The sequence below is a fragment of the Jaculus jaculus genome, chromosome 1, assembly GCF_020740685.1.
Source record: "Jaculus jaculus isolate mJacJac1 chromosome 1, mJacJac1.mat.Y.cur, whole genome shotgun sequence".
Classification (NCBI taxonomy): domain Eukaryota; kingdom Metazoa; phylum Chordata; class Mammalia; order Rodentia; family Dipodidae; genus Jaculus; species Jaculus jaculus.
Genome location: NC_059102.1, coordinates 111418652 through 111431424, shown reverse-complemented (window position 1 = coordinate 111431424; position 12773 = coordinate 111418652).

Genomic DNA, 12773 nt, shown 5'->3' with positions numbered 1-12773 from the left:
AAGGAGCAGGGTTCCATTACAGTTCCACATTGATTTCCCAATGTCCTGCAACCAAAACATCTACATAGAATTTTAAAGAAGAATTTTTTAATGTGCTTTAGCAGATGTTCTTTCTACTGAAATGGTCTTTTTCTTATATGCCCAAAGGGAGTAGTTATCCACTTATTTATCTTTTGTTCTCACTAATCTCAATTCAATAAAAAAATTAATTAAACTGGTTTACTTAAAAAGAAAATGGAATGATAATTAACAGTGGTCTGCAAATTCCATTTTTTATCAATATGGATATGAATCCAAATAGGGTGAGTCAATCTCTTTGCTCTTGAAGTACTGCCCAGAATTATAAGATAGAAACTTCCATTAATATGTCCACCCTCTTCTTCCATTAACAATTCTACACTCTTGCTCTTCTAAGGCAGAACCTCTTTACTCATGGAGTTTAACTAAAAATGCAGTCAAACATAATCCCTGATTCTATACAACAAAGCTGAGACTCCAAAAACTAAATGTTTATGAAAGTGAACAAAATGTAATTAAGCATTGCTATTATTGACCAAGGAGGAAATGTGAAGAAGGTATGAAAATGACAATCATAGAAAAACAGTGATATTTATATGTCAATATGGTATCTTTCTTTTTAATCCAAAATTCTATGTGTTCATCTCCAACTTGATCTTTTCACTTAATTTATCTTTAAACTTCTAGTAAAAAGGTATTCACTATAAACTGAAATTATCTGTTATCTCCCACTGGATTGAAATTTTTGTGAAGGGGAAATCAATCATACATAAAAACAAAAGATAAGGGCTGGAGAGATGGCTTAGCGGTTAAGCGCTTGCCTGTGAAGCCTAAGGACCCCAGTTCAAGGCTCAATTCCCCAGGACCCACGTTAGCCAGATGCACAAGGGGGCGCATGCCTCTGGAGTTGCTCGTATGCAGTGGCTGGAGGCGCCCATTTTCTCTCTCTCTGTCTCTCTCTATCTGCCTCTTTCTCTGTCTGTCACTTTCAAATAAACAAATAAAAATAGACAAAAAAAATTAAAAAAACAAAAGATAACTGAAATTTTGTAATTGTCAGTGGTAAGGGAAAATAGGCAATTTTATACACTACTAATAAAAGCATAAATTGACAGGCTTTTCTTCACAAAAAAATGGCAAAAGAGTCTAGTTCCCTCAAAACTGAATGAACTTTGACTTAGCAATTTAATTTTTTTACCAGTTTGTGCTAAGGAAGTAGCTTATATGCTAAATTTCTAATTAAAAGTAAACACAATACAAAGGCAATCTAAACTTCCAAATTTGGAAATCAAATAAATTATTACACATACTAGCACTTTATTAAAACTTTTTCATACATATTTCCTATTTTATTAATATATATTGATATAGGTTTATAAGATATTAAGTGAAAAATATGCAAAACACCAAGTATCATCTGGCTACGCTTTTACAAGCAGATACAGTTCTAATGAAATAAAGCGTCAGAGTTTCACATCAAAATATTCTGCTCTTGCCAAGTGTGGTGGCCCATGCCTTTTATCCCAGGATTCAGAAGGCAGAGGTAGAAGGATCACTGTGAATTTGAGGCCAGCCTAAGAGTACAGAATGAGTGCCAGGTCAGCCTGGGCTAGAGTGAGACCCTACCTCAAAAACACCAAAAAAAATTTTTTTTGCTCTTAGAACAGGAGTTTGCTAGTTTGCTACTTGTACTCATTTATTCATTAATTAAACTAAATTAATTAAATTAATTAAAGTTAAAGAGTTAATGCTACTTTACTTGTCTTATTTCCTATTTCCTTTTTCTCTATAACTAGCATATATCACACCTATTATGTTTTATTATGTTGTTCTATTAACATGTTAAAAACATAATTTTAAAAGGAAAACAGAGAGGACTTCCAGTAAGAGTGTGGATAAGAAGTTATCTCTGCACAATCCAGTTAAAGAAGAGAGTTGGGGGGAGGGGATGGAGAAATGGCTGAGCAGTTAAGGTGCTTGCCTGCAAAGCCTGAGGACCCTGGTTTGATTCTCCAGTATCCACATAAGCCAAATGCAAAAGGTGACACATGCATCTGGAGTTTGTTTGCAGTGGCTCTAGGCCCTGGCATGCCCATTCTCTCTCTGTACCTCTTTCTCTCTCTCTCTCTCATAAATAAATAAAATATTTTTAAAAGAGCAAAAAAATGAAAAGACAAGATTTGGGATAAAAATTACTAGTCCCTATTTCTATAAGAGAAAAAAACTGAAGAAGAAAAAATAAATATCCCTAGGAGAATTCTTTTTCCTCTTCAAAAAGCTATCATCCTGATATATAACTGATCCATGCTGTGGATAGCTGGCCAGGCTCAGTGGTAGCTCCCAGAGAGGACCTCTGCCCTCTGGGACACAGGCACCATAGCAACAAGCTGGAAATAGAATGTCCAGGCTACAGGGATTCAATCATGGGATGGAGACAACCTGTATACATAAATGGCTGGAGTGGAGGAGACTGAGGAAACAGAGACGGAAGCATGGCATGAGATTCTCCATGCGTGCCCCAGAGCTAGACTGAGAGGTATCTTCCCATCACGGCCTGGATTAGTTACAAGTGGGCACTGGAACTGCACTTCCCTACTCTGCTTCAGGTTAGGTTCTGAGTGAAAACTTCAGAGCCACACTATATAATTGATAAACGGACTTAACATTTTTTTAAAAATATTCCATCCAACAGATACATACTAAACAATACTATTGAAGCAGTAATTAAGAAATCCCACAAAGGAGCTGGGCGTGGTGGCACGTGCCTTTAACCCCAGCACTCGGGAGGCACAGATAGAAGGATTGCCATGAGTCCAAGGCCACCCTGAGATGACAGAGTTAATTCCAGGTCAGCCTGGACCAGAGTGAGACCCTACCTCGACAAACCAAAAAAAAAAAAAAAAAAAGAAAGAAAGAAATCCCACAAAGAAAAGCCAAAGACCTAATGAATTCATGGCAAAAACTCTGCCAAATTCTTAAGAAAGAGTTAACAACAATGTTCCATAAACTGTACCACCTAGTCTTTAACCCCAGCACTCAGGAGGCAAAGGCAGGAGGATCACCATGAGTTCAAGGCCACTCTGAGACTACACAGTGAATTCCAGGTCATTCTGAGCTAGAATGAGACCCCACCTCAGAAAAAAAAAAAAAAACTGGGACAGAATACTTTTAACTTTTTCTATGAATCCAATTTTACCTTGTTACCAAAACCCATGAGAAAACTATAAACCGATTTTCCTGATAAGCAAAGATTTTAAAAAATCTCAACAAAATATATAAAAGCCAAATATAAGAGCACATTAAGAATATCATACATCAAGTTCTTTCAACTGAGGATTCTAGATTTTAATTTTACATATGTGAATATATGTGGGAGGGTGGGTATAGGTAACGAAACTAGAAAAGGAACCATATAAGAGGAAAAGGTGGAGGGGGAGATTAAGAGAATACATGGGCCATGGAAGAGGAAGAGGAGCTGATGAAGAGGAGCTGGTAAAGAGGAGCTGGTAGGTGGTGAAAGGGTCCTGTAGAAGGGGATCAGAAAGTTGGGGCAGGGAAGGGGAGAAGAGGATCAACAATAACAGACTATATATGAGAATATCATGGTGAAAACCATTACTTTATACACTAATCTAAAAAAAATCTAATGAAAACTTTAAAAAGATATCCCAAGGGGCTGGAGAGACGGCTTAATGGTTAAGCACTTGCCTGTGAAGCCCAAGAACTTTTCTTAATGCTCATAACCCTATATTTATGCAACTCTCACTTTTAGCTAGAGAAGCTTCTTTTTTTCAGATGATGGCGATCACTGGGATAACTCAAAAGTCACCATAGTGCTTAAAAGAAGTGACACTTGAGTGTTGAGCACTGAGACATCGCTATCACTCCTTCCAAGGCTCAGGGTCTGTTGCAGAAGAGGTGGTGGAAAGAATTTAAGAGCCAAAGGAAAGGAACACTGCTTACCATGTAATCGTCCAGACACAAAATGGCCTGGATACCCATGACCTTGCAGTACCTGGCACTACCTACACAAGACCTCCATAATAGAAGGAAAAGATGATGACATCAAAATAAAAGACTGAGAAGCAGAGGGGATATGATGAAGGGTGGATTTGTGAGGGGAAAGTGGGGTGGGGAGGGAATCATCATGGTTTTTGTCTATAATTATTGAAATTGTCAATAAAAAAGTTTAAAAAACAATATGATATTCACATAAACATAAATACATAGAGTAGTGAGTTCAGAAATAAATCAATACCTGCACAGTCAATAGATTTTTGACAATAACACATAAGGAAGGAAGGAAGGAAGGAAGGAAGGAAGGAAGGAAGGAAGGAAGGAAGGAAGGAAGGAAGGAAGGATAATATCCTGAATGGATGAAATGGGAAATTGGATATCCAGAGGCTAAACACTGAAATTGGTGACTTACTTGCATCATACCCAAAAATCAACTAAAAATTGATCAAAACCTTAGACATAAATCTTGGAACTATGAAACTCCTAGAAGGAACCATGAAGAGAAAACCGTGTTACACTGTCTCAGACAATAACACTTTGGATATAACATCAAAAGAACACATAACAGGGCTAGAGAGATGCCTTAGCAGTTAAAGCACTTACCTGTGAAGCCTAAGGACCCATCTTTAACTCTCCAGATCCCATGTAAGCCAGACACACAAGTTGATGCAAGAACACAAGGTCACCCATCCACACGAAATGGTACACACATCTGGAGTTCGATTGCAGTGGCTGAAGGCTCTAGCATGCCAATTTTCCCTCTCTTTCTGTCTCTCCCTCCTTCCTTCCCTCTGTTTCTCTCTCTCATAAAAAAATGAAAACATACCACAAAAAAATGAAAAAGAACACATTACATGAGCAAAAGTTAAAATATAATATCATATAAAATTAAACAGCCTCCACACAGCAAAAGAAACAATATGAGTAAAGAACCTATATAACAGTAGAAAAGTGTGCAAATCATAATTATGCCAAGGTGTTGATTCCATAATGCACTAGAACCTTATACAACTGTGTTACAAAAGTTATCCATAATCCAATTCAGAAATAGACAAAAATCTGATCAGACCTTGTCCAAAAAGAATTTTTTTAAAGACAGTAGTTATATGGAAATGTGTTCATATTTCCCCTCATCATGGAAGTAATTGCATGTCCAAACTACAGTGCAACATCACCTCATACCGGTGAGAAAGGCTACCATAATGAAAAAGAGACGACAGTTTGGTAAAGAAGCAGAGAAAAGGGAACAGCTCTGCACACTGATTAGAATAACATTAATTGATATAGCCACTAGGGAAGTTAATGTGGAAGTCACTCAAAAAGTTCAGAATAGAGCTACCATTTGACTCGTGGGTCTCACTTCTAAGTATATATACAAAGGAATATAAATCAAGATCTTGAAGAGAACATCTATGTTTTCATGTTCTTTTAAGCTATCTCAAATATGACCATCAAATCCTCAATGTGAATATGATCATGTACATATTACACATGAAGAAACAGGGATTCAGAAAGAACAAGTCACTTTACCAAATCTATTAAACAGAAGAACATTCTAACCCAGGTTTATCTGTTTGATTTGTTCTTTTATACCATTCAAGTGCTTCTGCCAGTACAAGAACCCCTCTTTGAACTCTAAGACTTTCTACCAAGCTTTTTTGTAAATAAATATGAGAAAGATACAGGGGTAGAATTTTGTGCCATTGTCATATTAAAAATCATCAATTATCCAGAAAGGAACATGGGATCCCTAAGATAAGAAGAATAATAGTATTTTCCTATTATTACAGCTTTTAAACAAGGTCTGTTGCATATGACTATGTCAGAAAGGAATATGAAGAAGAATTGCTTAACCCACCAACTATCAATATTCTTTATTCTACAGTCCTCTCAGTGTAATGTATTTTTAGAATTTTATGTGAACTTGGGAAGACCATGTTAGAGGTTGCTAATTTGATACTAGTTTTAAATATCATAATTTTCTATAATTAAGCCCAATTAGGGGAGAGCCAGCAAAGTATGAAGTATGCAATGACTTTCCCACCCCTCTTCTTCCTCACACATGAACCCATGACATGTAGATTAGGGAAAGATAACCAAGACTTCATGAAATCAAATAAGAAAAGTCAACTACAAGAAGTCAGCCACAACTTTTAAAATACTCCACACCTTTAACTCCAGCACTTGGGAGGTAGAGGTAGGAGGATTGCTATGAGTTCAATGGCCACCCTAAAACTATATAGTGAATTCCAGGTCAGCCAGAACTAAAGTAAAACCATACCTTGAAGAAAAAAAAAAAAAGAAAGAAATAAAAGAAGAAATACCCCATGTGTCAAATGGAGGTTAATTAGGAGGATGAATTTTACCACAAGACCACATGCTTCCTCCAGTAAAAGGAATGAGTACCCAGAGAAGGTCATTAAAGGTGACTTGCTGCCATTCAGTTCTTTTTGCACCTGCTGGTTATAATCATTTGTATTTATCTGGGCTTTAAAATTTTTCTACTTGATCCAAGGATGTTGGAGGGAAATAAAATAACTAGTGTCCAGGTCCAACACTCCTCTTCACCTGTGAATATATATTAGATATGTTTCTAGAGAAAAAGACTAGTGGAATAAAAAATTCTAAACAGAAATCTACAATCTAAGTTGTAAATTAATAGCTCAGACTACCAAATTATGAGCTGCATTTATAAATGAGCTAAATACAGTGAACTAAAAAATGTATTTCATTTCTTCTAAGGCATTGATAAATATTGGTACTTAAGCATGCCCTGAGAAAGAATATTCTCTAAGAAAGGCTGGCTCAATTTTTCAATAACCAAAGCTCACTATTTAATTCCCAGAGGTCATGAAATCTATCCTTTATACTCTTGCTAGTCACAATTCTGTATTTGCATCTATGCATTACTAAAAATTTTATAGGAATTAGCACCGGTTACAAAGACATTCAGAGCTGAAATCTGAAGCCTAGAGAGTGCTGACAGTTTTGAAATCACCCATCATCACTGAGTCAGTTGCTCATGTGCATGTTTGCCAGGGAGTAACCATCACTTTGTGCCAGATTTAGCAGGTGTTGTCCTCGGAGTCCAAAGCAGGGAGAGAATCTCTAAAAATATCCATCTTCCTGACTCAAACAGGCAACACATTATTCTGGGAATGAATGCATTTCTAACAATAATAGGTTATGTGTATATTTGTTTATCCTCATACCATTTCTTGTTCAAAAAGAATAGATGTGTGTTTATACCACAGTGTATGATGGAGCACCTAACCCAGTGTCTGAGATGTACTACACTGAGGCTGGTGGTCCTTCAGCACAGCACCTCAGACTCTTCCTCAGGAATTATACAGCAAAATCCTCTATGCCCAAAGAACTTGGCTTATTTATTTTTAAGTGCCCATCCATTTCTCCTACATGTCTATTTAATTTTATAACATACAACCTTACCTAGATATGTGATGGTTTCTGCAAATACAACTTTCTTTGCCAACACAGTCCCTCAGCTTCTGTCCTGCCAACCATGAACTTCCTCTGAACATATTCCTTTAGGACCATCTCCTTGCCTTTTCTCCAGCCACAACCTCTTCTTCAGATGAGCTCCTTATCACTTATAATAATCTGAGTCCTTTAAGTTCAGCTGAAAATTCATGGTGTTACCTGGAGAAACAAATAAATATCTAGGGCACTGAGGACCAAACTCTTGATTCCACCCAAGTTTGCTTGGTAAGCCGACAAGTTTATTAGGGTTCCTTCAGAGGCACATGCAGGGTCACTTAAAGGAGCACTGGCAACTTACAAGTGTCTGCGCCACTGAAGGAAATCGTCCTCTTCCAAGAATAGTTAAGTGCATGTATCTTCTTGGAGGCTCTGATCTTCTTAGGAACTGCTCATTGCCTTCAGGGAAGGGCAAGGTCTTGTGAGCCCCCTGCCTCAAAGCAACTATTTACCTATGAATCCTCACAGAGGAGAGGGGACTCATGAGCCTTTGTGCCACTTCAGGACATGATGTCAATGAGCTCATCATTGTTCGGTTTCTGTCAGAAATCACAGGTGCTGAGAGTTCAAGGGTGCAACAGCAATCTCATGGCCAGAGAACAGCAGTGTCTCACAAACACATATGATAATCTTTCTCCAGAAAATTTTCCCTCCCACCCTATTTTGCTTCACCCCTCAGCATATGCATACCAGGTCTGTACTGAGGGTCCTGCTATTGCTAATTTCCTTCGGGGGCTGTGTCTCTCTCTCTGTGTGTGTGTGTGTGTTCATGTGTGTGAGTTCAGACATGTTAATAGGATAGTACACACATGAAGGTCAGAGGACCACTTTTGGGTATCAGTCCTCACCATGCGCCTTGTTTTTGAGGCAGGGTTTTACCCTCATGTTCACACTCTGTTCACTGGGCTAGCTGGCCTGCAAGCTTCTGGAAAATCATCCTGTCTCCTCCTCCCATCTCATCATAGGCAAGAGGGGATTACAGAAGCAGCCACAGTTTCTGGCTTTTACATGAGCATCTGGGGATCTGAACTCAGGTATGCAAAGTTATGTAGCAGGTGTTTTATCCAGCGAGCCATTTCCCCAGCATCTAGTCTCCTTTCTTTATAGATGCTCTTAAAAGGCTTATGGTGTCCATATACCTTGTCCTTCCTTAACTTTAAATGCTTCAGCAAACCACCTGTTCTGTGTTTTAAGCACACTTTCCCAGATATCCATCCCTTCCTTCTGTTGTATACAGTAAGAAGTCAATGAATTCTTCACTGTTCAGAGACACACTTCACAATATATCAACTAAAGGATAAAAAGCTTTTGTGGGCTGGAAACATGGCTTAGTTGTTAAGGCTCTTGCTGGCAAAGCCAAATGACCCAGTTTCAATTCCCCAGGACCCACAAAAGCCAGATGCATAAGGTGGCACATGCATCCAGAGTTTGTTTGCAGTGGCTAGAGGCCCTGGCATACCTATTCTCTCCCTATCTCTCTCTCTCTCTGCCTCTCTCTCTCTCTCTCTCTCTCTCTCTCTCTCTCTCTCTCTCTCTCTCATAAATAAATAAAATGTTTTTGTTTGGTTTTTCAAAGTAGAGTCTCACTCTAGCCCAGGCTGACCTGGAATTCACTATGTAGTCTTAGGGTGTCCTTGAACTCACAGCCATCCTCCTACCTCTGTGTTCTAAGTGTTGGGATTAAAGGAGTGCACTACCATGCCTGGCTTAAATAAATTGTTTCTTTAAAAAGCTTTTTGTTCTTCAAATTCTTCATACTATCTGGCCTTCAAATCTCTATTTTTCTATCCATCACTTTCTAAATAAAATGTTACTTTAGGGCACAAACTACAACTTTGATGTTTCAAGTGTTGGCCTTCTCAAAAGGCACCCGGATTAGAATAGCAAGCAATTCTGCCAGACAGCTGTGTCCATGTTTTCTTCCATGTGTAGGGGCTTCTTTCTACTTGTCCAGTGTGACAGCAGACTTCTCAGGGGCAACATGGAGCTTAATACAACCATCTTTGATAAACCTTCTTTGTATTTTATTGTTGTACAACCACTATCCTGCTCCAAGTTCTCAAACAGTGATTCTAAAAGAACTCAGTGAGAGCTTTATAAAGCAGCGTAGTTGTCCAATTATCTTCTAGTGTGATAGAAAGCCACTGGAGAGCTCTAAGCAGGGCAGGACTTTCTTAAGGACCACTCAGTTTGCAGAGTAGGAAACAGATGGCAGGAGTAGAAGAGGGATGCAGAAAGAGTTTATAGAGCAGTTCACAAGTGGACAGCCTGAACCACATCACTGTTTAATAAAAGCAAATTGGGACATAACTACTAAAAAAATATAAAGGTGGACAATTATTAAAAGAAAGTCACATTCATCTTCTTGCAATGCAGCCTTGGAGAATGATCATTGTTGGAGCACAGAAAGCCCCCACTTTTGCATTGCTTGTGTATGAGAAAGTGGAGAAGTATCCATATGGGTCTAAAAGAACAGGTAACTTTATCCTACCATTCCCTGATATGTTTCTATGTCTCGGTATTGGATGGGGCTTAGGAGGGCTCTGTGTGTATTGGGATGAGTGCCTGGCTTTCTAAGGATTCAGAGCTTACTTATGAAAGCACTTCTAAGCCCTGACGAGCCAGTGCGCTTCCAACATTCTCAGATGATACCAGAAAACTTGAGTGTTGTTAAAATTATTTGGGAAAAAGAAAAGTTCCAGCAACACTTGTGTAAGTGCAGAGCTTACGCTGCTGAGGCAGCTGTTCTTATGCAAAACAGCTCACATTATCTCCTCAGGAAAGCTGGACTCCCTTCCTGCCAGTGAACTACTGGGCCCTTCTGGGATAAAATTACCATGAGTTCCCGAAAATGCTTCTAATTGCTTAATGAGTGACAGGAAGAATTACAGCATGTTCAATTGCCTTAGAGTCATCTGGAGAGAATTTCTCCAATTTTATGTTGTCAGTGGAGAGTAGAAATGATTGTTCATGTTACAACAAACTTGGGATTGTCGGGCTCACCAGATAGATGCAGATCCTAAGAAGAGAGCTGCCCCAACACACCTCAAAAGGGGCCCAACTGAAACTAAGGACAACTAGCGAAATTAGCAAGGGTGATGTTTTCCTGTGAACCGGATACCATCACAAAGGGGAAGGAGATCAACGCAGAGAAAAATCAACTCCTACCAAATCAGAGAGCCAAAGCCTCAGAGGCCCCCAACACCTCAGCACTGAAGCAGACCAAAAATGAACCCAACATGGCTCAGGGAAATCTTGCGGAAGAAGGGGCGGAAAGAATGTCAGAGTTACATGTTGGGTCATGATTTGCAGAGACATTTATCATACTAATAACTGGGGGCTAACTCCACAATGCACGACCCATTTTCATTAACAAGGAGGGTCTAATGGGAGGGAGTAGATCACAGATGAGCCTAAATAATAGTACCAAACTGCCTGTATTCACTGAAATGAAAACTAATAAATTAAATTAAAAAAAAAACAATAAATAAAGAGTAAGAAAGAAAAAAAAATTCTTTTTAGAGATAGAGACAGGGGATACCCAAGTGAAAATAGTTATTCTCAAAATAAATGGCTTTTTTTATATTTAAAAAAAAAAAACTTGGGATTGTTATGGGAGAGAATGAAAAGTATGCTTGCTTTTATCTTCGAGTTCAAAGTGACACTACACAGTGACATCTCGCTTCTGAAGATGATGCTTCAGGCAACACTGCCATCCTCTGGAAATCAAGGTCACAGTCCTCTGCCCTCCAGAGCACTTCAGTAGAACATTTGGAGATGCAGCAAAACAACATAACCCTTGGATTATTTTTAATGGGAACATGTATAGAATGCCAGAAAATATGCAAGTACTTAAGCCTGCCTAGGACTGATGGAAGTTAGTGGCTCCCTAAATAACTAACTAAACTATTATACTTTAAACATGCAATATTGCTAACACTTTATACTGTATCTAGTTAAAATACCATCTTATCCAGATTTTATTTATTTGTCTAATGACCATTTTATTCATTTTTTTTATAAAAAGTTTACACTCTTAGACCTCCTCACCCCCACCCCAATTCTGCTGAGGGTCTTCAGTAGGGCTACTGATGTTCACTGTAGGGACCAAGGGGCCTCAGTCAGTCTCTGCAGGGATGGGGGAAACATGGTGTCAGTCTATTCCTACCTACCCTCAGGCTCTCACAATCTTTCCACCATTCTTCTGTAATGTTTTTGGGTAGTGGTGTGGCAAGATAGGGATCTGACAGTGTTGCTTTCTCTGAAGACTCTGGATCGGTTTGGATGAGGTTTGAGTGACCACAGTGTCTTTTGCCATTTCCCTGGAACTAGTTTTCAGGCTAGCCATGAGAACAGTATTTGTGTCACCCCTTCCTCTCTAATGACTTCTGGGAATGGGAAGATAAGGTGGAGGTGACCCATCTCATGGTAGACAGTTAGGTCTCACTTCTTGATGTACTGATGTATCCAAATGTAAGAGCAGCTTAAATTAAAGGGGATAAGTTTGGTTATTAGTAAGATTTGTTAGTTTGTATGTATGTCCACTCTTCTTAGTTAAAGAGTGGTGGGGGTTCTCTCTGGGGCCTATTGCTTTCCTGTCCTAGGGAATCTGGCTTGGTAAGCAAATGCTACTCAATAGTCACTATTCTAAACCTTATGAAGAGTTAGTCAAATGCATGCTGCATTTGAATGGGCAGCTGGTTTTAAAATAAATAACTGATTTACGAGTAAAGAAATTCTTTCTGGAGCTGGAGAGATGTCTTAGTGGTTGAAGGGACTTGCTTTCAAAGCTTGCTTGCCCAGATTTATTTCCCCAGTAGCCATGTAAAAGCAGATGCACTAAGTGGGACAGGCATCTGGAGCTTGTTTGCAGTCACAAGAGGCCCTGCCATGCCCTATTCTAATTCTCTCTCTCTCTCTCTCTCTCTCTCTCTCCCCTCTATTTCTCTTTTTCTCTCTCCTCACAAATAAATAAAATTTTTTCATAAAAGAAATTTTGCTGGTGAAAATATTTTGTGCTGTTATGTTAATAATCTATTCTTCTATATCTTTACCAAATTCTACTGACATCAATTTTGTAAAAGAGGAGGTGGAAAGATTTAAGAGCCACAAGTTGAGACATCATGCCCAAAGGCATTCCCTCCCCCCCAAAACAACTGACTGCTGCTGCCACAGTGCATAAACCACAGCCCCATGGAGAATACCTGCAAACCCACTGAGGATAGTCCCAAACAGAATAG